We start from the raw sequence: 26,709 nt of genomic DNA, 5'->3' as shown, positions 1-26,709 counted from the left end.
TGAACAGAAGAGCATGCGTGCGCACGAGGGAAGTGAGCGTGCACGTGCGGGTGCGATGTGAACGGTAGTAAGGGTAAGTAGAACCCACCCCTGATTCGCACCCCACTCCAGGGGAAGGATGCTGCAAAATCTCCATTCCCACCCCACTCCTGGGGGAAAGATATTGCAAAATCTCCATTTCCACCCCACTCTGGGGCCAGCCAGAGGTGGTATTTTCTGGTTCTCCAAGCTACTCAAAATTTCCACTACTGGTTCTCCAGAACCTGTCAGAACCTGCTGAATTTTACCCCTGTTTCATAGGTCTCCTTTCATTTACTGCATGCCTTGGATTGGCAATACCACAGTCCCCTAAGTAATTGGATTTCCATCTCGTGAACTGCACTAAATAATAACCTAATAATAACTGCTATGGTTTGGACAAATGGATAGACTCATGAGTTTCTCCACTCCATAAAACTTACTCTGGATTTTGAGCCTTGCTTAACCATTAGGGGGGCGGCCAGAATAGCAGAAGTGAACTTAGACATTCTCCAGCTTTGCCTGATGAAAGAAATTGTGACCCTTTCCTCCACGTCCTCCAAGTTGCTTGTGATGTCCATGGTAGTCATGACAAACAGTGTGAGAAAGCGTGGTCTAAAGCCACCAAAACTTTGATTGGCTTTTTAAAAAATCTGCAGTGCTGCAGCATTCACTCTGTGAGCCCTCTGGATACAAGCCCATCCTCTGCTGTTGTTGCTCAAATACTGCAGATGCTTACAAGTGAAACCCAAATATCTACAGGATAGAGAGCTTTTCAGGTATGCTGTATGTGTTTAGGCTTCCAGCTGAGCGAGGATATCGGGCTCTGACTCACATGAAAGACAACAGGGCTTTTCTCCTGCAGCTATTTGCTTCTCAGTGCCCGAGTGTCTTTAGGAGTCAATATTGTTTGAACAATGTGAATAGATGCAAGGTTTATCTGGAATAGACACATTTTTTGTATGACTGCACTGGGCCCAGGACTTCATATACCCATATACGACTCATGAAGCCTCAGGCTCCAGTCCTGGGTAAAATTATTTAATAGAATTCCCTGAGAGAAGCAATTAAAAAGAACAATGCCAGAGTCAGTGAGAAGAATTATTGTGTCTAATTCAATAAGTCTCATACCTTGCTCCATTTATCTTCTTTACTGTAAGCAACACTAAGGAAGCAGCTGCAAGACGACATGAGTTGTTAGGATCTAACTTATTTCTTTAACCGGTGCTCTACTGCCAGAATAACGGTAGAAAAGCCTATTCTTTCAGCCAGCAGATTTTCCCTGTGGAAAGCAGCCAAGGTAAGTAAAAATGAGGGAGAAATTTGCTAACTACCATAGCAACAGAAACACAGCTGGAATAGTTACAGCTTTTATTAAATAACATTCTAATGTTAGAGGGAACTCTAATGCATCATAAAGACCACAAGTCAAGGTTATCATAGGAAATGGGGGAAAACATAGCAAGTCTGAAGGCCGCAGAGTTTGCAACCATTTATGCAGATATGAAGAATTCTTAAAAACATAATAGTGCCATCTGATGTTTCTTAATGTGTGTCTATAAACAATGTACTCTGTATGTCTACCTGTCTATGATTTAGTTCCCTAGTGAAAACTGGTTTTGGAGTGATTGGTTATATTTTTTGTTCAGTAGCAAACAATCATCCACTTCATTAAAGACATTATGGATTATCATGCAATTTAGCCATTCTTCTTTCTAATATGAAAGACCAAACGATAAAGATACTACTTTGAATGAGTTGGAAAAGAATGCAAGAAGCTAATAGGGCCAAAATTAAAATTTCTCATTAGCACAAATATTGTTTGGAAATAACATAGCAAGTGACCAATTACATGTGAATTATGGACAGAGGTCAACCTGATAATAGACTTATAGACTGACCATTTCATGCATTACTGGTTTTTTTTTTGTAGACCAGTAATAATTTATTTTACTTCTCATGCATTCTTACACTGAACAAAATGTAACAAAATGTTTATAATATTGCAATATAATTTATAATATACATTTTCTTTGGTGTAATATAGTTTATTTCCAAATCAAGATAAAATCTGTGAGAATAAAATTCGCCACAGCCAACTCACAAAGGCCCAACTGGCCACAGGACAATGCAATGCTGTATTAATAATTTCATTCAGTTACTTTTATTATTAATGACCACATTTTTCATCAAAATTATTGTAATTCTTTTATTTCTGGATTGACTTTCTTTATTTTATTATTATTGGCCATGTTCCATTGAAATTAATTGAACTTTTGTATTTGTTGAATTTGTTGAACAGGTGAGTTGTCCTGTACTGAGTTAGCTGTGCTGAGTTGACCATGATGAGTTGGCCCATTCTGGTCTTCCTTTTGATCAATACTAAAATGGAAAGAAAGGAAAGCAAGACCAATAATTTTTTGCCATTTGCGGATGGCGTGTGTGTAGATTTCCTCACTCTTCCTTTTTTAAATGCTAAAAGTACTTGGTTTTTGAGGATGGCGGTAGTGGCACACTAAGCTTGTCCTTGCTTACCAATGGTAATTGGGATAGGGAACTCCGTTGCTAAACAATGCATTATAAGGTGTTATGTGACTGTACTGACTAATAACTACAGGTCTTGTAGCCTCAGTTGCTGTCATTATGCAAATCCTATGCAACCCACAGTTCCATGGTCACCGTTAACGATATCTTGACAGCTTCACCATTGATTGTGCTTATCCAAAGCTGACAGTAAAAATTGCAAATGGTGATCACATGACTGCAGGAAGCTGGGAAATTGTAATTGTGAACTACCGGTAATTGCCAACCACCCAAATTGTGATCCTTTGATTGTAGAGATGCTGCAACAATTGCAACTATGAGGACCTGCTATAGATCCCTCTTGTTTGACACCGTCATAACTTCAAAAGTTTGCTGAATGAGTGGACATTAAGTGATGATTACAGAGAAAGGAAAAATCATTTTCAAATCAAACTTGAGCCTGATAATTTCATAAATATCTCCAGATCATTTTTCCTCCCAGTTCTGAAGATTCTCTTGATTCCATAATCTGGAAATGGTTTGCCCTGATTCCTTGTGAGATATTTTCTCAACTTCCCAGTTTAACTGGGGGATATCCAGTTAAAATAGGTCTTCCCTCCAAGGAGCATCACATTTGGAGCCAGTATTCCTTTGGGTTATATTCGATGATTTTTTTTCAAAGTGCCATCATCCCATTAAATGCTGGGGTTGCTTTGCTGAAATGTTGTTGCAAAATGCAACAGATAGAGTACTGAACTTGTTTTGTTATTTTTTCTGCCTTTCTTTCAGCGACATCAGCTATTGTGCGTGAAATTATCCTATCCTCTTCCCCACCATTCACTCCATAGTAGTTCAGTCAGGTAGGTTAAGTTAGAAATCAGTAACTTGCCCCAGGCTATCGGCTGTGCTTTGTGACTAGCCAGCAATTTGAACTTTGCTCTCCTTGGTTCTATCCACAATGTAGGCTTTATTGTATAGCAGCATACACATTGACTGATGTACAATAGCTATTCGTGCTTGTATAATGAGAATCTAACGCGGTAACAGAACATTAATGTTCTCTTAATTATTTTTAAAAGAATGCATGCTTGTAGCTGTTTCCCTTCATGTTTTATAAAATTCATTATATTAAGAATTAAGTTGATTATTCAGTACAGTGTTGGTGACCTAATCTGCACCATATAGCAGCGCATTCAATCTAAACTGCTTTTAGAGGCTATGAGGTGAAGGAAGGTGATTACCTATTTACTGACCTCACTAGTCGCTAGAGACCAGCACAATAAATTGCTGTTGCTCAAGAACTGCTATATTATTAGAGTTTACAGTTGGCCTTCCTTCCTCCGCTGGCTCTTTCTGTATCTAATTTAGCAAAATTGCATTTAAATTAGTCCCTGATGAGAGACCCAGAGCTGACATTTTTCCTTTAATAGACATGCTAGTCTCTCTGCATGGTAAAATTCCATAAATAGCTTTTTACAGGCAAGATAACTATTATACATCACTCAGATCATTATATTCCTAAATTCACCTTGGGGAATTCTTAGTAGCCATCGTAGCATTTCTTTCACAAAGGAGCCAGGACTTCTCTGCTGGCTAATCCTTTCCTTTCCTTTCCTTTCCTTTCCTTTCCTTTCCTTTCCTTTCCTTTCCTTTCCTTTCCTTTCCTTTCCTTTCCTTTCTTTCCCTTCCCCTCCCTCCCTCCCTCCCTCCCTCCCTTCCTTCCTTCCTTGCAATTTGTAAAGGGTACTTGAGAGTGGTAGTGGTTAAGTCACTAAGCTAAAAACCAGGAGTTCTAATTCTGCTTTTGGTACAAAGCGTGACTTTCAGCCAATCACTCTCTATCAGCCCTAAATAGAAGACAATGGAAAAATATTTTTGAAAAACCTTGCTATGAAAACTGCAGGCAGTTATCAGCAGTCAAGACTTCCTTTTTCTTTTTCTTTCTCTCTTTCTCTCTCTCCCTCCCTCCCTCTCGCTCTTTCTCTCTCTCACACACACACGTAAAAAAGCTTCTTAATCAGATTAACACAGTACATGTAATCCTCAGGTTACAACCACAATTGAACCCAAAATTTCCGTTCCTAAGTGTAATATTTGTTAAGTGAGTTTGCCTTATTTTATGACTTTTCTTGCCACAGTTATTAAGGGAAGCATTGCATTTGTGAAGTTAGTTAACATGGTTGTTAAGAGGATCTGGATTCCCCATTGATTTTGCTTGTCAGAAGGTCGCAAAAACTTATCACATGACCCCAGGACATTGCAACCGTCATAAATACGAACCACTTGCCAAGCATCTGAATTTTGATCATGTGACCACAGGGAATGCTGCAACGGTCAAAAGGGCCAAAAGTCACTTTTTTAAAGTGTCGTTCTAACTTTGAACGGTCACTATATGAGCTGTTTCAAGTCGAGGACTACCTGTAAAATGTATTAAATATACACAAGATTATGTCTGTCTTTAGGTATGACTCCTGAATGCTAAATTGTGGTAATTGTATTAAGAAAAAGAAGAGGGAGTCAAGCTATTCTCAAAAGCACCTGATGGTAGGACAAGAAGCAATGGATGGAAACTAATCAAGGAGAGAAGCAACTTAGAACTAAGGAGAAATTTCATGGCAGTTAGAACAATTAATAAGTGGAACAATTTGCCTCCAGAAGTTGTGAATGGTCCAACACTGGAATTTTTTAAGAAGAGATTGGATAACCATTTGTCTGAAACGGTATAGGGTTTCCTGTCTAAACAGGGGGTTGGATTAGAAGACCTCCAAGGTCCCTTCCAACTCTGTTATTCTATTCTATTCTATTCTATTCTATTCTATTCTATTCTATTCTATTCTATTCTATTCTATTCTATTAACTTTTGGCATGCTCCTAGGCAGCGTGCTATGATGGAAGCTCAGGCTGAGAAGAATCATCTCCAGAGGGAGAATGGAGGGTGATATTGTTGGAGCAGCATTCTGAGATGAGAGGTATAGCCCCACTCAGTAGGATCATCTACTTTAAATTTATACTGTCGTACTTATTACTATCTAATAAGTATGATAGACCATTGCATCTAGAATTAATATTAATTTAATTGAACTAGAACATGAATTATGCCTATGACTCACCAGGACAGCAGATAGAAACGCTGTATGGATGTTGCCACTGCTATTGCTTTGTTTGGATGGTTTCCCCTACTTGAAGAATTGTCCTGCCCAAGTTAAAGAGCCATTAAAAAAAGAAGAAGAAGGAGAGAAGGAGAGAAGAGCCTAAAAGTTGGCAAAAACACCATCTAGAATTCAAGGTGAATCATAGGTTGTTTGGTTGCAATCTTCCCCACAATGGGGAAAATGCATCGAATGTTTATGTATAGTACACTAAATGCAAGTACAGATGCAAATGTATACATACATAAATTAAAGCACAACCATTTTTATGAAAATCTATTTTTTGGTCTTGTGTTTTGGAGGAAGATTTTCTTCTTTTCTATCATGCTCTAGGAAATTGGGAGGTGGGGAGTGGGGAGAATCAAAAATTTTGTAGCAATAAAATCTGGATCCATATAAAACATGTAAACTGAACCAATTACAAACTCTCATTTCTTATTTTGCAAAAATTATGGTGCATACGTTTGTTCTGATCTTGCTGGTCTCCTGTGAACATTGACGGTTTTAGGTTTGGGCACTTTAGACTTAAGCAGGAATTGTCCATTAAAGGTAGAAAAGTGAAATATCGTAATTATTAAGCCAACCGATGGGCCAGTTTTGTCAAACTAGAAGTAAATGCCAGTTTTCAGCAAACTCATTGTAAAATACAGTCACATGGCTGTGGGATGCTGCAAATGGTCATAAATGCAAGTGCCCAAAGTATGGTCATGATAGGACAAGTGGAAGAGGGGCAGCTGTTGGCACTTCAAAACTTGGTCATAAATGGTTGGAGGTTCCATCATAACTTCAAATGGTTACTAAGCAATTGGTCATAAATTGAGGAACTCAACCTGTACTCAGCCTGCTTGTAAGCATTTATTACAGAATAAATTGCCACAGTACACACAGGGCTATCTGATGCCAATGATATCAGTCTTGTAGGCCATGGATTTAATGTGCTTATCCCCCTCTTTTGTGGAATCCAGATTACTCTATAAAAGCCCTTTGGGATGGGCTTGCAGAGGTTTAAATAATCAATTTTATCCTTTCAAACTCTCAACTTCCCCCAGCATTGTACTAATTTTTCCCATGGGGAGATTTAAGGAGTATATTAAGTTCAAGGGAGAAGTTTTTAAACACTGCAACTCTTGCTGTAAGAGTTGGGGAAAGTTTCTGTAGTGATCCAGGGTATGTTGGAAGCGCATTTGAGAAGAACATACTATCAGAAGGAGTCCCGTGAGATGGACTAGGGCAAATAAACTCATTGCTGACAGATTTTCCATAAAACTAACCGCCTTCGCTGTTTTTCCCTTGCAGAGAATTAAAGTCAAGTAAAGTGTGCTATTTTCACACATCCTGAGTTTGTGTCAAGAGTAGCAAAATGCCCCTCATTCTCTTTTGAACAGCTCAGTAGGCTGTAATCTAGAGAGCTAGGCAAGAGCTACTAGCAAGAGCTAGTAGCAAGGGCTGTCTATGGATAGCCATACTTGTCCATGTTTAATAAGAACGGGCAAGATTGGGCGGTGGGGATACATTGAAGAAAGCAATAATGCCTACCAGTTATTTATTAATTAAATTTATATGCCATTCATCTTGTGGTTCAAAGTGACGTTGAGCGACTTATGGTATACTAAAACATATGGACATAAAACAATTATAAATATAAAAAGATTAAAACTACAAAATATTACAACAATTTAAGAAACATGGGTTTCGAGAAGAAAAATGGTGGCAACTTCTCTGTTACTATACTAGCCACCTCCAGCCAACCACTTCTCCTTCAGGGCCCCAGACCAACTGGCATAGCCAGGTTTTAAGGCATTTCTTGAAGGCCAGAAGAGTGAGGGCTGATCTCACACTTCTGGCCTTCAGGCAAGATGTTTCATAGGATGGAGGCTGTGGCAGAAAAGGCTCTTCTGCTGGACCCCATCAGCCTCAATTCCTTGACTGATGGCAGCTGCAGAAAGTTTCTTCTACCAGCACAAGTGGGGCTGGCCAATCCCACTAGGAAAAGATAGCTCCTCAGATATCCTGGATTCATGCATGGAGGGCTTTAAAGGTAATGACTAACACCTTAAATTGGATTCAGACCACATTGAGAGCCAGTACAGCTGTTGTGGCCTGCTGGCGGCCAGCAGAGCTGGCAGCAGAGTCAGACAGTGAGGAGCTTGGGGAGGAACATAGGCCAGTCCTGGGGGCTAGAGAAAGCTCAGGCGAGGGCTCTGCATCGGAGGCAGAGAGGGAACTAGACAGCAGTGAGGCAGAGGAACAGCTGGAGCCTGTTCCCAGTGTGTGCATGCACAGAGCTGCCAGAAGACAAGAACAACTAAGAAAGCAGGGTCGACTTGGGAGTAAAGCCACACCTTGGAGGTGATTTGCCCCTCCCATAGGAAACAAAAGAGAAGCGAATGGGGAGTGGACTTTTGCAGGAAACAATTTGTTCAGTGGTCGGTTCAAGAGTGGAAAGTTTTGTTCATGACTCTAAGAGACTCTGTGCCAAGTTTTGCCTTATACTGCATTTGGAAACTAGTTATCTGGCAGCTTTCCAAGTGAGATAAGGTTTGTGTTGATAAATATTCATCTGAAAGACTGTTTGCCAAGCCTTGCTGACTGTGAATGAAAGGAATTCTCAGTCGTGTAAAATAAAAGGGGTTTTGCTGGGACCAAGACTCTGCTTCATGCTTTTTAAGGAAGCCTAGGTCAGAACAACAGCTCACATAACAGTGATGTTATATGCACCATTCTAGGGGCCTCCAAAACTGTCCATGCTGCATTCTGGATCAATTATAACTTCCAAATACCCTTCAAGAGTAACCCTATGTAGAATGCATTCCAATAATCCAAATGAGAGATGACCAGACCATGAGGGTCCGAATGCATGACTTCATGAACCAGAAACTTGAAGTTGTACAAAGGCTCTCCTAACATGATTGCCACCTGCTCTTCAAACAGGAGTTGCAAGTCTAGGAGAACTTCAAGTTTGCCTACCGGGTCTTTATGGGGTAGTGTCATCACACTCAGAACTAAGGATGACAGAACCTTCCAATCCTGGGAATCCTTTGGTCATATAGAAAGGTTCTAAGATTTCCTGTGGCAACCTAAAAGGATCAGGAAGCAGGTCAAGGAAAAAGACTACTGCCTATTAGGATACACAAGATTGAATAAGATAACTTGATTATGGAGTCCTTGGTCCTCTCTGAACGTGGTTATTTGCAGTCATTTCATTACCCAACTAGGTAATGAACTTGATGTAACTTGACTTGCTATATAGTGATGTTATATAACATAGTTATATAGTGATATTATGTTATATATCATGATAAAGAGAACTTGATATACACTGATGTTCTCTATTCCAGATACTGTCAGATGAACATTTCATATACTCCATCAGCCTTCAGTTTAATAAAAGGAAATGAATTTGTAAGTCTTAGTAACAATCTAGAAAACAGCGAAGCAAAAAATAAATAAATGGAAGAAAAGAGCTGTGTGTTTTAGATTAAGTTGCATTCCCACAACAGAAAATTAACTTTTGAATTTTGCCAGGCCTATATTATTTCGAATGACTGTTAATATATAGCAGTGGAATGATTTAGAGGAAGCAGAATTTTATTTGCTGGCTTAAAATGGTATGCTTTGAATTAGGTAAGCCATACACACACACCTCTTAAAACTGAAAAAAAAAAAAAATCCAGCTAGCAAAGGAGCTCATAAAAAGTCTCAAGTGTAGCATCCAGAGGCTGCAAATAGCTATGCTGATGGCTCTGTTCTGATGTAGAATGTGCTCTCATTCTGTATAACTCTCAAACTAAAGGGGCAGTTTCTCTCTTCAATGCCATACTTGTATAATATACATAGAAAGCAGCTGCCTTAGATGGAATGCAGTGCCATTGTTGGGAATGAATGCAACATAAGGAATTGGAACTTATGGCATAAACGACTCGGCTGAAGCCGATGCTATTATTTGTATTGTAACTCTATATAATAAAACTATTGCTCACAGATTGGAAATTTCATATCACTATATTTGTGTTATTCGGAACAACAATGAAGCTGGCAGTTAAGGTAGGATTCAGTGGAAAATTGTGAGTCTGAAAATGCCTAGGAGTAGAACATTCTCATCTTGTATTGACTTTTCATATGAGATCTGAAAAGTGAATAACATTTAGCACATTGCAATGTCAGAGACTGGCAGAAATGACCTTGGAAAATTGACCCTTTCTCTGATTCTTAGGAAACATTGTTTTAATTGCTGCAACAGATAGCACTTTAAGAAAAGTAAAGGTTGTTAGGTCATCAAATCTATAGCTCCTAATTAACCAATGGTTTGAGGGTTGTTTGGCATTTAGCTGGATCCCAGATGGCCAGTTTCCATATGTAGCCAGCTTGAAAGTAGAATATATTCAAATTCTAGGTTAAGAGCTAGTTTCTTTGCACAATGAAGAATAACCTTTTCCTTGACAGATTTTATTGGGTTATTTTATATCCAAGGATATTTTCAGCATGTTGCGACATAGTTTTTAAGGAGGAAGAGGATGTACTAACATTTTTGAATAAGCATATGTAATTTCAAACATCACTAATATTAGAATCAATATATGATTATATATTTAGCAGATTTCTAAATTGCCACAATTAAGCAACTCTTGGCAGTGTACATAGTTATAAAACATATAAAAATAAAACACCCACAGTATAATAATACAGCAATTACAAAATTAAAAACAGTAACTTAGAGCAATACTATGTAAACATCAATGTGGTGTTTCCTCAATTTACAAAAAAAGCTGCTATTTTAACTTGTTCTCAAAGGACAATATCTAGAATAATATAATTTTCTCAGAATATGTTTTTCCATGTAATGTACGAACCATAAATTGCAAGAACCATAATCAATAGCACTACAAAGTACAAAACTCTTAGATGGCAAACATGCTTTGAATTTGCTATATGCTGTTCCTGGAAAAAACAATCAGCAACATTTAACATAGGATGCTGTTCCTAATTTCTCTGCCTATTAAGCAGTCTTTGAATATGTTGTAATTATACACAAGGTTGTACTAGAAAAATAATCCATAGTCATTAGCAGAAGATTCAACTCTCCATGAAAAGTCATTTGGCTGACAACTTTATAGCCCATCTTTCCTTGAATTCGAACCTCTACACCCTGGATTTAGAATCCAGAAAATTCCTGTGATAGCACTAGCAATAGCACTTAGACTTATATACTGCTTCACATCGCTTTACAGCACTCTCTAAGCGGTTTTACAGAGTCAGCATATTACCCCCAACAATCTGGGACCTCATTTTACTGACCTCGGAAGGATGGAAGGCTGAGTCAACCTTGAGCCTGGTGAGATTCGATCTGCCAAACTGCTGGCAGCCGGTGATCAACAGAAGTGGCCTGCAGTACTGCACTCTAACCACTGTGCCATCGTGGCGCTATTGCTGTTGTGATGCTGTTCATCTAGGAAACTGGACCAATGGACTCTGGAAAATGGCTCCAGAAAATATCCCAAGTCCCAGCTGTTCTAAAATTAAGGATTACCTTCCCATTTATGTTCTGTTAGAACTGGTGAGGTCTTGTTAGTACAAAGATTTATAGGTGGGGATCAACATGGGGTTCCATTGACAGATGAACCATAAACAGGGTAAAAAATAGTGCTGTTATTAAAACAAGAATTAATTCTGATGTAATGAAAGTCCCCTGCCATAAACAGCCAGAGATGTAATGAAGTACCTGATTCTTCTTCCTGAGAGGTCATTATTAGATGATGCCAATGATTAGAGAACTCCAATTAAAGGCTGCCTGTCAGTTTTTACTCCTGATTTAGACTTCAGGGGGAAAAAATAATACTGAAAACAACTTCCTACCCCCACCCTCTGGCCATTTGGAATTATTTTCATGTCTTCTTAAATTCAGAGATCTAATTTAGTTTTGGAAGCTTACTTAAAGCTAAGGATCATAAATATGGCAGTGTTTTGTCTAATTTATGAGAATGGTGAAAATTAAAAGCTAAGAGCGGTAAACAGAATTGGTGTCGGCTAATCATTTCCCCAGCTTTTGTGGGTAATGGTGGAAATAATTATATAAGTGGTTAAAGCCAATGACCATTTCATAGTTTTTAAAATATTCTATGCCATTAATAAAAATTGCAGGGAATTTCCTATCACTCTCACTTTCAAAAGGCCATTTGATCTGGGGATGGCTGTGCTTTTGGTCCAGACAGGTAGTAGCTAATATATAAGATCAATTAAGGGTTATTTTATCCAGCCATGAGAAACCCAATGGGGTATAAATATTTTAAACCAATCGATAAATAATAAAATATTGAATTAGGAAGTTAATTTATAATTCCAAGCTTATGGATTTCAATGGGAGGCTTGAACATACAGTATATCTAAGTCAATTATGTTTAGATGTGTGTTTCGATGTAAAAGAAGATTATGGAGTAATATTTTTTATTTGTGAGCAGTTCATAGATGTACGGCAAAAACTTGGCTTAAAAGCCCTCTTATGAGGGATTTATGTTGCAAACTTCCTTTCTCATCCATTATGAACTGATGGATCCCTAAGGAGTCCTAGGATGATAGGCTAAATAAGAAAGCAGTGGCCAGAAATCCATATTCTGTTTCTGAAAAACAAAACACATGCCGAAAAACACTCACATATTATGTCCCCAGGAGTCAATCTCAATTGAAACAAAATTCACTAAATTTCTTTTTCACTAAAATACATTAAGTATAATTATTCATTATTGCACTTAGAACTCGAATGGAACAAATCAAAGACTATTTAATCTTTTGTGACTCTTTTCCAGATCATTAAAGTATTGCGAAGATTTTCCTATACAGTTTACAATATAAATTTAGAATAGCCTCTTAGAGATCACTAAAGCTACCAATTATTAATAGGGGTGGAGAAGATGGAGAGTTTTAGCTATGGAGGAAGCTTACACCTTGAGTTATAAATTCTTCTGGCCTGTCTCCAGCATTTTGCTTAAATTGGATTCCTGATGCTGCCGTAAAACAAGATTTTTCTGTATATTTTTTCTCATGGATACTGCCAGTAGGATTCCAAATGATCTATAGAAGGTTTTGTTGAACTAGTTAGCTGCATGTTGCATTGGAATAATTTCTTGAGGAAATAGTAATGGTTCCTAATGCTACACTGACATACATTACACCCAAATGCAACTATTGATTCCTGGCAGATACAGATCCATTTAGTGTCTTGGAAGCCTGACTAGTCTGGATGTTTGCTTCAGCCAAATAAAAGTGCAATGGAGATTTGATTTGGGATCCCCCTGCAGTTTGTGAAAAGTGTGCTGGCAATCAGGAAACATTTGGAGAGGCTTTAAAATCAATAATGCATTTGAAAGTGGAACTGTGGATGACCTCCCTTTATAAATAGTCCTTCTTTCAGAGCTTGCCAGCCTGTTTCAGTTTGAGCAGAGTTTGAAACTTTAAGGGACATTTTTTTTTTTAAAAAAAGGAGAAATCATAATCACAGAATGTATGCAGAATTATCCAGCACTTTGCATGAAAGTCCCCTATAAACCTAACTGTTTAGGAGTGCTACGATACCAGAATGCAGTATGTGTCAATTTGACCCATCTTTGCAATGGAGAATGTCACCAGGGGTGCTTGCTACAATGGAGGTGCCCTTCACCATGGGAAGCCAGGTCTTCCACTAGATTTAATTACCTCAAAAAGGACCAGCAGTATGTCTAACCACCTTAAGGGAATTGGCTCTAAGAGCTTTAAAGAGCTACAGAACAGATGGTTCCTGAAGTTAGAGTAATGATTTCTACTTTCGGAGGGAATAAAAGAAAACTTGAATAGACTGGACTTTTTAAAGGAAGCATTCCCTTTTCAATGACTTGCTGCTTCTTCTGTAAGGCCAAATATTTCATAGCCGTATCTCAGAAATCTTAACAGGAAATATGCACACAAGGTAAAATAATTGTCAAGGAAGTTCAAAACAGCTGATTTGGGTGCCAGAATCTGCCCCCTCTTTCCCCACTGTATTCATTTATAACTCTAGTTATAAGATTGCTGCATTTCTCTATGAATGGGCTTGAAATCTATTGTACTTGAAATGTTACGCACGTTTTAAAATGGAGTTTTTAAAATCAAAATGTATTTCTAAATGCATGTTTGGGAGGCTAAAAGCAGTGGTTGCCACATCAGGGAAGTAGAAAAGCCAATAGATAATTCCCAATTGCCTGGGAGATATGGATAAAATCAGTTCACATCAGAATGAAAAAACAACATGGTGTTTTTCCAAGTAATTCTACTGTAGTCTCTATGGGCATTGCCCTTGGAGGACAATAGGGAACCAGAACGACTCATGCAAATTCGGTTACAGAACTGGAATGTATGGTGATAATTTTCCCAAGACGTCTTGTAGTTCAACACAAATGGCCTTCAAGAAGAAATGTGGAATTTGATAATAACTATTCCGATCGTATTCCGGTTACACCTCTGAATATAAATATTTTGTATGGATGATGCAGAATTGCTCTGACAATGAATGAAACCAGAATTCAAATTCCAGATACGCTGTAGCCAAGATGTGGAAATTAGACTTTCAAATTACTTAAGTGAAAGATGCAAAGGTATGCTCGGTCCTTTGGGGCCCACTTGGTCTCCTGCTATCCTAATGCAAGGCAGCAATGTCCACGGATGCCCAAGGACACAAAAAGTCCAGCCGGCAGCAGACAGAGATAGTAAGAAGAAATAGACTCAAGGAAGGACACATCATGATAATTATAGAAACAGGTTGTTCATGCAAATGAACAGGTTGGTAATTTGTTGGAAAGTGAGAGGATTAATACTTTAGAACAACTGATTGCAATCAACTTTTCAAATCATTTATTGCAAAAGGAATTGGGGCAGCCCAAAACTGTGATGTGGCAGAATAACAGAATAATAGAATTGGAAGGGACCTTGGAGGCCCAACTCCCTGCACAAGAGGAGACCCTCCCTGCACAAGAGGAGACCCATTCCAGACAAGTAGCTATCCAGTCTTTTCTTAAAAACCTCCACTGATGAAGCACCTACAACTTCTGAAGGCAAGCTGTTCCACTGGTTAATAGTTCTTACTGTTAGGAAATTTCTCCTTAGTTCTAGATTGCTTTTCTCCTTGATTAGTTTCCATCTATTGTTTCTTGTCTTGCCTTCTGGTGCTTTGGCAAAAGACTCCACTCTTCTTTGTGGCAGCCCCTCAAATATTGGAACATGTCATGTCACCCTAGTCCTTCTTTTCACTGGATTAGACAAACCCGATTCCTGCAACCATTTTTCATATTTTAGCCTCCAGCCCCTTAATCATCTTTATTGTTCTGACCTTTTTCCAGAGTCTCTACATCTTTTTTTATAATATGGTGACCAAAACTGGATGCAGTGTTCTAAGTATGGTCTTACTAAGGCTTTATAAAGTGGTACTAATACTTCATTTGATCTTGATTCTATCTCTCTGTTAATGCAACCTAGGATTGCATTGACTTTTTGGCTGCTGCCGCACATTGCTAGCTGATCTTTAAGTGATTGTCCACTAGGACTCCAAGATCCCTTTCACAGTTACTGCTATTGAGCCAGATTTAAACCTAATTTGTAACTGCACATTTGATTTTTCTTGCCTAAGTGTAAAACTTACTTTTCTCTACGTTGAATTTCATTTTGAATGCAAAACATTGGAACCAAAACATTGTTTGATTCATTGTGGTTTCTTTTTTCATCTATTCTGTATGTTAAAGGTTTTAAGAAAGGGGACCAGATGCTCTGATATCTACCATTATCTAGTTCATGGGGGTGGGGGGAGGCAGAGATAAATGGGGAAGGGAAGAGAGAGAAATTTGGATAGCAAGGAATCAATGGAGTGGAGCTAATGGAACAAGGTATGCGTATGTATCAGTTCCTCAGAGACCGTCTTTTACATCATCCTAGTGGGATGGAAGCATAAGGGTACCAGATGTCCGCCAAAAGAACATCTCCTCTTTTTGTCCTCTTGTCCTCCATACTGTAGGAGGACCTTTTAGCCTTAAAATCAAATACTGTCCAGTTTTTTGAGTATCCAGCTAAGTTATCTCTTCCTGGCCAGATTTTTTTTTTGCCCTGGCACAACATTTCTCTAATAAGTGTTAAGAGCAAGTTAACCAACTCAGCTCTGTGATTTTAACTGGTTGATTAGTAGCCTTGACCAGCTTGGGCTTCTGCTGGCAATTGACAAGATTCTAATCAGTCGCAGGCAGCGGTGGGTTGCCCCCAGTTTGGACTGGTTCTATAGAACTGGTAGTAAAACCGGAGAGAGGCTCCGCTCATCCACCCTGACATCATGAAAATGCTTCTGTGCATGTGCAGAAGAGCACGTGCAGCCCCGTTGCGAACCGGCAGTAAAGGGAAGTAGTACACCTGAGACCACCCTGGTCTCAGGTGTACTAGGAAAACAGATGGCATTAACATGTTCCTTGCCATGTGCATTCCTGTGATGTAGTAAGGAAGTGGATCCCAGAAGCGAGGGGATATGTTCCAGAGGAGTAAGAGGCAAGTCAGTCTAGATATTTATTATGTGTGAGGGAAAGAGGGTGAAGACAGCTCCTCCCTAACAGTTCACAATATTGTAAATGCAAGTAGTAGAGTACTTAATATGCCAAGATTTTGACTATAAGTGTGAAGAAATAAAGAACTCAGTTTGGAAGAATCACTATGTGTCTTTCTTGGTTTGGGGCCTGCCAATTCCTCATTGTGTGCCTGTTTACCCACATATAATCCCTTCATTTCTAATTAACGTAAATACTAATATTAAACAGTGTGTCTTCCTTTTCCCCATTTGTTCTCCTTTCCAGTTGCCTGTGATAATTTTTGCCTGGTTAACCCTACTCTATCGTATAAGAATAATGTACAATTATGATGATAATATGGATAGATAGAATAAATCTGAAAAGAAATTGAAAGAAAGTATATATGAGTAGAATATAGGAGTTGCTCGGATGCCAAACAAGAAGAATATTATATACCAAAGAAGATAGAAAGGAGAGGGGAGTAGAGGGTAGGAAGAGGAGAGGGAGTGAGAGGAAAGGAAGAAAGGGAAAAGGAGAGGAAGGAAGGGCAGGGGACAGAAGAGAAGGGGAGAAGGGGGAAAGAAGAAAGGAGTGGGGGAAAGAAGTGGAAGTAGGATGAGGTAGGAGAGGATGAAGAAGAAAGTAGGAGAGGCGATGAGACTGGGGAGGGAAAGAAAGGAGGAGAAGAAGAAGGTTTGTTGTGAAAAGAGGTAAGAAAGGGTAGAAGAGCAACCCCGAATGTAATTAAAATGTCTTATTATAATGCTTTCTTTAAAACTGAAAAGACTTTTCAAAAAAAACAACAACCCTACTCTATCAGCACTATTGGTCTAAACCAGATCACTGTTTTACAGAGAAAGCTACCAAGTGAGGGAGAATGAGTCAATAATTAAGTACTCTCAAAATTCAAAGTTCTATGGAAGTTCAAGTTAAGTTGGGCCATAAATTAAAGATGGAAAATATTAGCTATGGCCATAAATGCTGCTTTCCTGTGTTCAACTGAGTTATTTTTCAACAATAAAGACTAGGCTGCTTTCGAATGAACTCATTTTACAAGATACATTTCTTGCTCTCAGAACACTATTAAATATGGCTTAGAAAAGTTTTTCTTTCTATCTTTTTAAAATGTAATAAAAACAAATAGAAGGTTTTTATAGAAATCTGGGCCCATGATAAAATTAAAGACAGGGCGTCAATGCAGTAGCTCTCCCATATGCTGCTTAATTATAAATGATATGTAATAAAGGGATATGAGTGGCAGAACAGAGTTATATGAGAAATGAAAGTCTTGATTATTTCTTCCTTCATTTTTAGCCTAGTAAAATAGAGATTATGATTCTCATAAAGGAAATGTCCTTTGAATAATATAAAAGAAGTTATTCCTCTATTATATGCAATGTATTATGTATATTGTGCATAAGTACATGTGTGTATTATATGAGAGACAGTTTGATGTAATCAGCTAAAAACTGGGAGACCATGAGTTCTAGCCTCTCCTTAAGCACAAACCTGGTTGGGTAACCTGGGGCCAGTCACGTTCTCTCAGCCCTCAGAAGGTGGCAAAAACAAAGCACTTCTGAAAACCTTGCTAAGAAAACTGCAGGGACAATTTCTGAAAATTGGATACAATTGAACAGTAGAAAAAAAATGTATATGTACTATACTATGTACAAATTTGGTGTGCTTAGAATTGACCTGCTAGAAATGTATCAATAGATTAAAGAAATATGGAGAACCCAGTTATACCAATAGCTATGCATCATACTAAACTGTACATGTTCTATGAATGGGATATGCTTCATCACTTATGGTTTTGCAAGACTGATTTACCACTACTTGCCTACAATTAAATTCAATAACATTTATGCTGTGATTAATTAAATCCTAATGTTTTCTTGTAGCTTCTGCATATATTAAGCATCAACATGAGTTTTCTCCACCATCTCATTTAGTATGCAGCAAACCTGGTGACACAGCAGTCTTACTCTAGTTAAAAAAAAAAACGTTTGCAAGGCATAAAGACGTTTAAAAGCATGGTAGTCAACCCCACCTTTAGAACTGGTAAGCTGAAGAAAGTACAAATGATATAGATAGATAGATAGATAGATAGATAGATAGATAGATAGATAGATAGATAGATAGATATAGATACAGATACAGATACAGATACAGATACAGATACAGATACAGATACAGATACAGATACAGATACAGATACAGATATAGATAGATATAGATAGATATAAATAAAATTTATATTTTCTGGTAAAGAAATAAAGGGAGACTTTATCAGCAAATATAAATTTGGTATAAAATAGTTTGTCGTGATAGCGACTGCCTGAGGGTTCCTGGATTGGATCTGAAAGGTGAAAGGGAAGCAGTATGCTCCCTCCCATATTGGGGTAGACCAGGTGCTTCGACAGAAAAACATACACACACACACACAGAGGTATGTATGTATGTATGTATGTATGTATGTATGTATGTATGTATGTATGTATGTATATCTCAGTCAACTGTCAAGCCTAAGGGAGGACTAGAATTCACAGTGCCCTGATTTTATATATATATATGATAAAATGATATGAATAAAATGATAAAATGAACTAATTGTATTTTCTATAGAAAAACTCATGCATTTCAAATAGATTAAAACAATCTATTTGAAATGCATGAGTTTTTCTATAGAAAATACAATTAGTTCATTTTATCATTCTGATTACCTTTTCTAATTCTTGTTTTGTTTCATATATTTGCATGGATATCTATAATATTGTTGGTGTATCTCAGGTAGAACATTCAGGATGATTAAGAAGGCATGGCAAGGCAAAAAAATGGCACCTATCTGCTGGGTCCATTACTTGGAACCCTGACATTTAGCTTTGAGGTTAATATATATATCACTAAACAAAAAGGCGCAAGTTTTAGGAATTTTCTCCCCATCCTATTGTCCTTTTTTCTTCTTCCACAATCTTCAGTTCCTCATCTATTTTAACAATGGTGAACATTTCTTAAATATCAGTATTAACACTCAGTTATGGCCTAGTGATGAAAACATGACATTTTCAGGAAAGTATAATAAAGAGATCTCCTTAAACTCTCACAAGTTTCTGGAATCCGGAGCCACCAGCTATGGCTGGTTATAGTTATAATACAACTATAATTACAAACCAAGGTTTGTGTGTCCTCAATCGTGTTGCCTAGATATCGAGGTAGATGTTCCATGGCACTTCTGAAAGATAACAGAAAAGGCTGAGGTAAACAAAACTGATTTTGATAATCTGATGAACCAAAACAATGCAGACTTCTTTTTATTTTTACAACATTGGGGTTATTGCTGGTTAGATTTTGTCATGGTTAATATTTATGCTAGCATAACATCCATGATGGAAGTAGCCAATTTGGTTGATCTTAAAAAGTCAAGCAAGGTTCTAGAATAGTCTGGATATCACCAGAAAATCCTAAAGCTGTAGAGAGCTAGACTGAAGGGTTGGAAAACCGTCTCAGAAGAAGGCAATGATGAACCGCTTTTGTTCAAGAAGATTTATTTTATATTTAACTTATATGGCTGCCCATCTCACATACATGACTCTTTGTTGTGCACAATTTTAAAATAAATAAATATATTCGATTATTAAACTGAGCTTAAAAATCAATCATAGAGAATAAAAGCTATAGCTGCTGAAGAATAGTAATAGCAATAGCATTTAACAGCTCTCGCTAGGTGGTTTACAAGGTAAAAGCATTATTTGCATATTTCTCCCAACAATCTGGGTCCTCATTTTACCTACCTTGGAAGGATGGAAGGCCGAGTCAATTTTGAACTGGCCAGGATCAAATTCCTGGCTCTAGGCCAGGGGTGTCAAACTCACGGCATCACGGCAGCGTCACATGATGTATTTTTCCCCCTTTGCTAAACCAGGCATGGGCGTGGCCAGCATGTGACATATCCGGGCTGCAGGTTACAAATTTGACAGTCCTGCTTTTGGCAGAGTTAGCCTGCAATACTGCATTCTAACCATGCACCACCACCCATTCTAACCATGCACCAAAAACCCTTCAACTTAGCTAGGAAATGGACTCCATCATGAGTGAGGGGCCCCAGATTCAGGCACAAAACTTTCCAAAGTCCAGCAGTGTCGGGGCCAATTGAATTACATAAATATGTGTATTAAATCACAAGGAGTTAATCCAATTTGCAGGAGACTTTACGTTTGCCACAATACAGCAAAGAAAGCAAATAAATAAACAGAAAAATGAATTTAAACTTCAGAACATCTCTAGTGGTTGAAGTGGATAAAAAGCAATCTGAAGTTCTTCATTCTTTAACCATCGTGCAAATTAGGAATGATTAATGAATTACGCATTTTCATTGATGCTCTATGCAATTCCAAGAAATGTGGTTGAAAATTGCATGATAGCAGAGCTTGGTTATATTGTGTAAACATCATTTAAAAACTGCATCTTTAGCTTTATTACACCAGGTTTTGGAGAAAATGTAGATACCAATATCTATTCTCTAAAAAGAAATGGATAAGAAAAATCTATTTCGGCTAAATCACTACTGGATATCTATGCATTTTGCATGCATATTGGATAAATATTTGCTAAATATACCCAGATTTGCTATTTTGTTTGCAATTTAAAAATGCTCTTGAAATTCATTTGCTAGGCAAAGTGTTTCTAAAATACTAATAGGTTAGCAATCCTTTCAATTTCACAAAATCAGTGTTTTGACAGTGATATAACAAAGGGGTTCCTGAGCTGTCTAATAGCTTTTGTTTTGATTTATTATCTTAAGATTTGAAATAGCAAACAGACCCAACACCAAGAGTTGGCTGATTTTTTTTTTCCCCCAAGCAAGTCTTTCTCCACTAATTAGCTCCCAAGAGGTGAGAGAATTTTGTTCTGGCTTCAGCTTTGAATGGAAAGAGCCAGCCTTCTTTCTCTGCCTTTTCATTGGCATTCAAAATGTGTATTGTTTAAAATCAGAAGCCATAGCTGATAGCCATAAATGATTAATATGCTATTTATGGGATACAATTTTCTGCAATGCACAATAGGCACATACTGAATCCGACTTCTTTCAAGGCTTTCACAGGCAAATTATACTGAAACTTTCTCTCTGAAAGTTAAAACAGCAAAACGATCCAGCTTTTAATTAACAAATGATTCCGTGCCCAAGTGTCAAATGGAAATCTATTTCTGGGCAGTAGAAACAGCTAAGTTGAGGGTAACTGTCCAATGCTGTAATGCGCCTCTCCTTTCAAATTACTTTACTGTCAAATATTACCTTGTAAATATCGTGCATATTCAGTTCATAATGGCAAATTCACATATTGTGCTAAGCAAGGGGAAAGACATACTGTATTTTTCGGAGTATAAGACGCATCTCCTCCCCCCTCCCCAATGTCGGTGAAAATTTAGGTGTGTCTTATAGACTGAATACCGGCGCTTTTGGCCTCCCAAACCCTCTGTATGTCATGTTTTCACCCTCCCCAGCTCCCAGAAGCACTCTGCAGTGCTCCACATGGCCCATTTTTGGCAAAAATGGGCCCATTTTCACCAAAAACGCACCCATTTTTGGCATGCAGAGTGCTTCTGGAAGCTTGGGAGAACAAAATGTGATGCATGGAGGCCAAAAACTATTTTTTCTTGTTTTCCTCCTGTAAATTTAGGTGCGTCTTATAGTCCAGTGTGTTTTATAGTCTGAAAAATATGGTAATCTTGTGAGGGAGGAGCACATGGGGATTCTGAATCTATGCCACCAGTGTTTCCATAAAAAATTTGCCATGGGATTGAGAAAGGTGTTTGTTCATTCCCACAATAGTTGAAGTGATAGGTATAGCTAATCATAAAACACCTGTTTACCCAAAGGCAAACTGCTGTTCTTACATCCAAACTCTAAGAACGCTTCCTAAATTCTAGCTTGTTTATTTATTTATCAAATTTATACACTGCCCATCTCACAATAAAAATAACGTTGCCTATAACTGTCTTTGTTCCTGAAAAGGTGGGCTGATGTACAAAGTTACTAGTCCCGTTGTTATTTTTTTTTAAAAAAAAGCCTAAAGGTAGGATCCAGAGACCTTCAAAGAAATAATTATATATTGGAGACTTGATTCTGTTCTGCAGTGTGCCAGCTCCCGGTTACTCTTTTTAATTAAAAATATTGGTTAGAAAAGAAGCTGTGTTTCTTCTCCCTGCATTAAACCACACTAGGAGAAGTAAATGTGCTTTGTTCCAATTTCTGCATATGAACCAAAAACTAAAATGCTTAATTTTTAACACTGGATGTAGGATATTGATGAAGATTTTGAAAATATTATGGCTGTTGCTTTAATTATAAAGGCAAAAGAACATAGTGCTTATTGCTTAGGTTTAGATCCCACTTTTCCCTGCCTGGCTCTCATTCCCACTTGTCCTCACAAAGGTTTGTCTCTCTCCCCCTCATTCTGTTTTGAATTATCTTGGAAAACCTGAAAAATGGAATTTGTTTTATTTTTCATGATTTTAAGATGATTCTAAAGTAATCAAAGGGCAATTATTTTGAGAAGCAATGGCAATAGTACACCCACACCCCCACACCAGTAGTGGGTTGCAGCCGGTCCAGTCCAGTTCTATAGAACTGGTAGTAAAACTGGCAGGAGGCTACACCCACCCACCATGACGTCATCATGGGTGATCTGCGCATGTGCTCCTGCTGTGCGCGCTCCTGCTGCGAACCAGTAGTAAAGGTAAATGGAACCCACCCCGACACACACACACACTTTACAGCACTATTTAAGCCAGGGGTGTCAAACTCGATTTCATTAAGGGTCTCAACAGGGTTATGTTTGATCTTGGGCGGGTGGGGGGCATGGCCAGGTGGTGTGGCCAGCTTGACATCAGTTGTGTTGGGGACGCCTGTGGTGGCCCAAGCACTCTTCCAGTGAAAATGGGCTCCCAAGCTCCGTTTTTGGCTCCAACGGCCTCCTGCAACCTTCTGCCAGTGAAAATGGGCACCCGAGCCTCCTGCAACCCAGAGGTACCATGGGCCAGTCCTTCGCTGTTTCCAGGGTGGCCCCACAGGCCAGATCTAAGCACCTGTGGGCCACATCCGGCCCCTGGGCCTTGAGTTTGACATAACTGCTCTAAGCAGTCTACAGAGACAGTATATGGTCCCCAACAATCTGGATCCTCATTTTACTGACCTCAGAAGGATGGAAACCTTCAGCCCTGTCAGGATCGAAGTCCAGGCTGTGGGCAGAGTTTGTAATAAAGAGCAAATGCTATTGAACAAATATATAAGCCCAAATGTTGGCATTCAATGTTGAGCATATATTTATTTGGAAGATAATTTGTATTAACTGGGCTTATCACTATTATTTAATTATGTAATTAAATGATACTTTATTATAAAATAAATAATACTTTATTATAAAATAAATAATAAAGCAGCTGCTTTCAGGCTGAGGATTCACTGGGCCATTTTAGCAAACTAGGACAGCAAAAATAAAGAACAGGATGAGGCTAAGACAAAAACTAAATTTAAATTACACTTACTATTAAGTTAAAGCCATGACATGAAATTAAGATTATTTCTCACTAAGTACATTCTTTCTCATCACATTAAAATTTACAGTTTGATTGTTATTTTTGGTGGTCTTATAGGAACATATCCAAGTCTTTGGGGTCTCACGAAGCCCTGAAGACACAGGTTGCACATCCTTGTATATAGATAAGGAACACTGACACCTTTTAACTATAATGGCTAACTCAGTGGCATAGCCAGAAGTCTGTCTTATTTATTATATTCTTTTGAATCTATGTTCAGAAATTATACTCTAAAGCTAGACTATAGATCTTGGCAATGAAAGCTGTCTTCAATTTCTTTTATTCCACATTTCTCTCATGATTCCTGCATTAAGACTTCTGTGAAAAATACACTGTGAGGTGCTGGATAAATGAAAATCACAGTGTGACTTTTTTCTTGTCTTGTGCTCTTCTTGCTTTTCAGATTAATTTCACTATAGGAATCATGATAGAAATATGAAGCCAGTGTTGACCATAATCAGAAATCATGTTTACTGTCTTTTCATTGCTGTTCAGTGACGGCCATGAGATTTTTTCACCCTAATTTTATATGCAGCAATTTTCTTTCAAATATTTAAGCTGTTGGCACAAATAAGGTCATTTTTTTAAAAAAAAATATGATGTTCTTTCTAGCATGAATTCTTGCACGAATTTATTTATTTACTAGGAATATTTTATAACAGCCTTTATTTTAATCTTTAAATAAGAGTAAATTCTACAATTAAATTAAAAGGATCCAAATTGAGGAAGTAACAACCACATAGCTCTACATGTATTTGCATGAAGTTGATTACCTGGGCTGATTTTAGTCACTTCTTTGGGTGAACAACATTTAGACAAATAAATTGTCTAATGTTTATTAAATAACTTAAATTTGTTTATAAATAGATTGCTTGATTTTACAGTGTATCTCTAGTTAGTCAGTATTTGTCTCTCTTGGCAAGAAATATATTCCTTATCTTGTCTCCCTGACAAATAGAGTTTTCTTTGGCTAGGACCCAGACCTGTTCATCCACCCACATCTCTCAAATCTTTTTGCTTCCTTCTTCCTTCTGGAATATAACCTGGGAGCTGAGATTTGATTAGAAGCATTCATCACAGATGTCCATTAACACAAATAAATTGGGATACTTAGAGAAAGTTCTGGGAAAGATAACAGCTCAAGCTGTATGCCTTTTGTTAAATGTTTATTTCATTAGTTGACATACTGATCATGGCATCCATAGTGTTTGTGTTATCTTCTATCTATCTATCTATCTATCTATCTATCTATCTATCTATCTATCTATCATCTCTATCAATTGTCAATCTTTTACCTACTTCTTATCTACCTATCTATGTATAGTATATCTTATTGTAAAATTCAAAATGGGAATTCTCCCTCCATGGCCACAATTGTATTTCCCATCACTTGCTACCTTATTCTACCTGAATATGCAGCAATTCACCTGTACATATTTACTTGAATTATTTTTATCTCACTGTTTCCAAGCAACCGCATCAGTTAGGACTTTAGTGACCAGTCTGCAGTCTACTGTACCTCACTGTTGGTTGTTAAATAGATGGCCCTGGTCAAAGAATTAATATTCTTTCAGTGACCAGATTTTGGATTATAGTAATAAATTAGGAAAATATGTTATATGGAACTACAGATCTTTTAAAAACTATTTTATTTTAAAGAATTTAGCTGCCTCTATTTCCAACTCAGCTTCCGAAACTACTGTAATTCTAATAAATAATCTCATCTTTAATCAGTCTGGTTTTTAAATTACATTCCCATCGGTTAATGTTTAGTTACTGATTAAAAACAGAGTAATAAAATTTAATGAAGCCATCTTAATAAGAGGAATCATTCAGCCTCTTAACTATGGTAAGTTGAATTCAAATTATCCATGATTTCAGAGGCTACAGCTTGGCCCCCACCCAGGCATCTTGAAGAAATGGGTTAGGTGAATCATTCATAAATTTTGCAATTCAGCAAAATAGAGGAAAATCAAACTTTAGAGGGGAAGGATTTGTACCTAAAATAACTAATGTAACTGTGATGGTTGTGAGAGTAAAACAGAATTGCTGGGAGTGCTGGGATATAATATGTTTGGAAAGCATATGGGGGTGTAAGGAAGAGACGAAAGGCATATACAAGTTGAGCCTGAATCTCTCCAGGCTCAAGGTTGACTCAGCCTTCCATCCTTTCTAAGGTAGGTAAATCGAGGACCCAGTTTGTGGGGGCAATAAGCTGACTTTGTATAAAATATACAAAAGTATGAAGGCTATTGCTTAACACATTGTAAAGCTGCCCTGAGTCTCCGGAGAAGGGCAGCATATAAATCTAATTAAAAAAAAATACATTGATTCAGGGATCCTGGCAAGACAGATAAAAAATATTCTCAAATCTCAGACAGGTACTTTAGGTGGGTGAGTGAGTGACAGGACCCAGGGACTTCTTAGTGATGGTACTGTAAATACATAGATGGGCAATTGTGTATGTTTTAATGACCTTAGGTTTTGATCATAGTTTTTATGACTGTAGTATCAAATGAAAAACTGGGAGAATACTAGACCATACTGAATCCAAAAATTCTAGAGAATTCCTGGAAGCTTGGCACTCAGGCAAATCAGCAGTCAACATAGAGATAAAGATTTACATATCATTTAAAAGAGATAATTAAAACAGGAGATCCAAAAAATCAAAACACCTCCTGTCCAGCAAACAAAACCCCGACAAGCAGAGATTAACACCAGGATTAATATCAAATCAACAATCAAGCAGTAAACAATATCCCAATCATGGAAGTATCAACTCAGAGAAACAAATAGTAAACAACAAACAGGCTAATCAAGGAATTACCAAGAAGAAAACAACACTCAAACCAATGCTGACAGGATCCCCATGTACTTTT

General features: G+C 37.8%; 1 long non-coding RNA gene across 2 annotated transcripts in view; it reads right to left on the bottom strand.

The window, feature by feature from the left end:
• Positions 1-1,158: 1,158 nt before the first annotated feature.
• LOC117678804 (uncharacterized) overlaps positions 1,159-26,709 on the bottom strand; it is a 37,678-nt gene continuing 12,127 nt past the window's right edge. The window contains exons 3-4 of one of the 2 annotated variants that reach the window (XR_004595128.3): positions 19,406-19,466; positions 1,159-1,300 (exon numbers count right to left, since the gene is read on the bottom strand). This is a non-coding gene — a long non-coding RNA (uncharacterized LOC117678804). Of the gene's footprint in view, positions 1,301-12,114; positions 12,305-19,405; positions 19,467-26,709 lie in introns of those variants that run through there. The other variant, XR_004595129.3, reaches the window with a different exon arrangement.

The sequence above is a fragment of the Pantherophis guttatus genome, chromosome 6 (genome assembly GCF_059756535.1).
Source record: "Pantherophis guttatus breed Tessera chromosome 6, ASM5975653v1, whole genome shotgun sequence".
In the NCBI taxonomy this organism is placed as follows: domain Eukaryota; kingdom Metazoa; phylum Chordata; class Lepidosauria; order Squamata; family Colubridae; genus Pantherophis; species Pantherophis guttatus.
The sequence above is the reverse complement of the archived record's forward strand: the minus strand, read 5'-3'. Positions and strand labels throughout refer to the sequence as shown.